The sequence below is a fragment of the Humulus lupulus genome, chromosome 1 (genome assembly GCF_963169125.1).
Source record: "Humulus lupulus chromosome 1, drHumLupu1.1, whole genome shotgun sequence".
In the NCBI taxonomy this organism is placed as follows: Eukaryota; Viridiplantae; Streptophyta; class Magnoliopsida; order Rosales; family Cannabaceae; genus Humulus; species Humulus lupulus.
Genome location: NC_084793.1, coordinates 193,556,040 through 193,559,939, shown reverse-complemented (window position 1 = coordinate 193,559,939; position 3,900 = coordinate 193,556,040). Strand labels below are relative to the sequence as shown.

The window sequence follows — 3,900 nt, the reverse complement described above, 5'->3', positions numbered from 1 at the left end:
TTTAGTAAAACTTATTTGGCTGGTATAGGTGAAAGAGAGAGATAGTCTTTAATGCTACTCCAAGGAACCCCTGAACATGGCAGTTGTAGTTGTACAGTGATAGAGCTTAACTTCCTCTGCTCTTATCTCTTCACACCACCATTAACACTCCTGCAAAACAGTGTTAATGTATTTGGTCATTACAATGTCTCCATTATACAAATATTTAAATATATGTTATATAAAAGTGTAGTACTTGGTAATTGTATAAATAAAAATGAATTAAATAATAATAATACAGTCTTATAAGGAAACTGAAATTAATTATTATTGATGGAGCTATAGTAGTGTAGTTGATAACTTGATATTTAGTACATGACATTTTAGTAGTCAAACTCCATAGGTGTTGAACTAATGATGATATATATTTGATAAATTGTAGTGAAAATCAAACATTATTATAAGTATATATAGATACATCTATTTTATTATGCTTTCTTAGTTTGAAATTATCAAGATCAATAGCTAGAGATACACTATATTGATTTTTCTTAATATTTTATTTTGTAAATATAAGATTTTTCATATAATCACAAGAATTTGAGTCAAGAAGTACTAACCTTGTAGTAAGGCACTTTAGAGCATAATGAAAGATTAAAGAGGCATTGGTAATTATTTTTTTAACATTCTGAAAGCTAAAGCTAAGCTAATGTATTTTCTTTTTCTTTGCATGCTATTTTTCTTCCTGAGATTAGTTTATTGTTCCACAGTTACCAATGAAGTTTTCAAGTTGTTTTAAGCATTTAACTTTCTTAAAACTAACATCTTGTTTCACTTGCTGTTTTTATGAGTATCATCTTAGTGGGGGGCATTCATTTATTTTATTTTTTTCACAGGACTTTCATGTAATGTCAGCTTGTTTCTTAATTTTAAATTGCATCAAACTCACCTATAAATTTAAAGCTCAATCAATTTCTTACTGCATATCTTCTTTGTTTCATGGTTGTTATATATTGTAGCTGCAGTGTGGGGTTAAAGAAATGAAACAGATTATTTATTGACAAGTTGCCACCACAATCAGCGTCTTCCCATATTCTCTCGAATTACTCACATCTCTAATCAACTAATACCAGGTTCATTCATCTAATGATTCTATCTCTCTCTCTCTATGAAGCATTATCATAATAACAAATGGAAATAAATGCTCTGAGATTATTATTATTAATAATATCTATTTTCTTGTCTGCTTCTTTGTTGATGGAGAACACTTTAAAAAGTGGTGGTCCAACTTTTAAGTCTCCTTCTCTATAGACTACTCCATCCATTAGTATATATAGTTTATAGTTGAGTGATAGAGCTTAAAAATAAGATATGAAAATATCCTCCTTTCATTTTGTTTTGCTTTTAGTCTAATGGGATTTATACATATATAGAGAGAAATTTGACAGCTTATTGTAATTTTTTCTTTAAAATTTTCTTGGATTATAATTAAAAGAGTGGAGGCACAGGTTGAAAAAATTATTACAAGTAAATGTTTTGTCTTTTTACAACCTACAGCACCAATAGGCCTGAAAATTATATACATTTAAGTCTCATCACAATTGATCAAACCATTGCTTATCACTATGTGTTAACTTCCTAGACCAAACCCCTGTAATTCTATATTTGACCACAATCTTTATATTCTGTACAATTGAATCTATTTGTTTACATCTGAAATGCCACAAAGTTTCATTTCTGTTTGACCATATTTGATAGACCATAGCAGCAATTGTGACAGTAAGCACTCCTTTTTTAAAACGACTATGCTTGCTATGTCTAATACTACTTATTAACCTGTGTAAAGAAGCAGCTGATGTATTCCAATGTAACCATGTCTTTAAGTCTTGTAACACCCTGCAACTATTCAAGCAGTCAAAATATAAATGCTGTATAGTTTCCAATATACTGAGTCTGTCCCATACCATCTGTTGCCAATATACTGAGTCAAGCACTGGACAAAATATCTGACAGCCTTGCTTAATCTGATATTTCTCAGTTGAGAACTTTTGAGTATCTAAGCTCTGTTTAAACCTATTTTTGACAGCCACTATTTGTTTCTAGTACCAGATACTTGATGATGGAGCTGATATACTTTTTCTGATTTACCAAAAACAAAAAAATGTTTTTGTCTTTTTCCTTTTTTAAATGTGTCTCCATTTGTACAAGTTGCAATATGCTTTCGTTTTCTAATTTATTAGATAGATTTTGATTTATTTTTCTTTTATGGATAAAAAGTTTCCAACTTGATCACATACATACGGACAAATAGTTTCTCCATCCATATACTTAGTTTGGTATTCATTTTGGGAGTATAGTGCATGCTAGTTTAAGCCATTATCATGAAAGTCAATTCCTAAAATATCTAAACTTTAAAAAACCTCTTACAAAGAAACACACTACTTTAATCATCCATCACAATAATAAACTAATATATTTAGTAAACGGTATACTATTTTTCTTATGTTTATTTGGAATCTATCAAAATGACATTTTCATAAGCATCAATTTTACATAATATCAACGATGTTTTTAACATAATAATATATATGACGGGGGCAAATGTTTTGTTGGGGACCAGTAGTTTGGTTCGTATATAAAATGAGCTGCAGCCTCATTATTAAGTACAAAATTTAACCTTGTCACCCACAACATTAGTGCAGCCTTCACATCTATATATATCTATGATCTCTCCTTCTACTTCTCTCGGGTGACATTAATCCATTTGTGTTTATCTTCATGTTAAGAGGAAGGATTGTTATTTGCACTTAATGTTTTCATAATGCTCCGTCATGTTTATTGTTTTAAGCTATTATGTATTGTTCCCATAAATCCTTCAGTGGTTTGACTGTTTAAATGCTAGAATGCTCAATTTTTTTTTGTTTTTTTTTCTTCTATTTTTGACTTCACTGGATTGCTCATGTTGCAGGTTTAAACGATTGACTAGTCGAAATGAAGTAGTTGTGTCTGCTCAAGACTATAAGTTTTATTCTCCAAGACATAAATTTAGGCGTGTTGCTTCAAGTTATGTGTCTAAAATCCCTGGTTTACCTGTAAGCATTAATAGAATTTGTCACATGATCATACGAAAATAAAATCCACTTAATTAGTTTACATGTGTATATGTATATATATGTGGATATTTCTTAATCTAATTTGATGGTTAGTTTCATTCATCTGATCTTAAGAAATTACCAACCACTTTGAAGATAAGATACTACCATGTAGAATGGCTTCACACACATCTTTATGTTCAGCTCTAACGATTTAACCCTGCCAAATAAACTATTTTGACCTTCAACTAATAAGAAGTAATTTCATGAATTTTATGGTTTTTTTGTATCATTTAATTTTAATTTTGTATTAATCTTTTAGGTATTGATTATATTCTTTAGGTTGTGGATCGAATTGGCAAGGAGCATTGCAAAGTTAATTAAGTTGATTATTAATTGCAAGAGGTACGGAATTATGTTCTTTTAACTCTTATTATTAATATCTTAAAAATGTTAGAGGAGTTTGAATATCTTAAATATTCATCCATAGAGAAGTAGGTTCTGAGATTAAAATTGTGTGCTGTGGTGATAACGGAAGGTTGAAAACTTGTGTGTATTAGAGAAGTAGGTTCTAGAAAATTTGTTTGTGTGTTGCGGTGATATAAGGAAGAAAACTTATTGTGTGTTGTTTGAATTTTTTGACTTGGTATTGATAGATGGTTATGTAAGCTTTTATATGTATAGATTAGATTTTTCACTTAGTCATATTGTTTTCATTATTTCCATATGTATAGATTAGATTTTTTAGCCATAAATATTGATGAAAAATAACTCAAATAACAATTATATGTATAATCAAAGATAAAAACAAGTTATACTAATATATAAC

General features: G+C 29.3%; 1 long non-coding RNA gene across 2 annotated transcripts; it reads left to right on the top strand.

The window, feature by feature from the left end:
* Positions 1-596: 596 nt before the first annotated feature.
* LOC133824292 (uncharacterized) lies at positions 597-3,479 on the top strand. 2 transcript variants are annotated; one of them, XR_009888510.1, is made up of 2 exons: positions 597-1,112; positions 3,414-3,479. It is a non-coding gene; the product is annotated as an uncharacterized LOC133824292 (long non-coding RNA). The 2 variants fall into 2 exon arrangements; XR_009888511.1 differs by having other exon boundaries at positions 3,394-3,479.
* Positions 3,480-3,900: the final 421 nt, after the last annotated feature.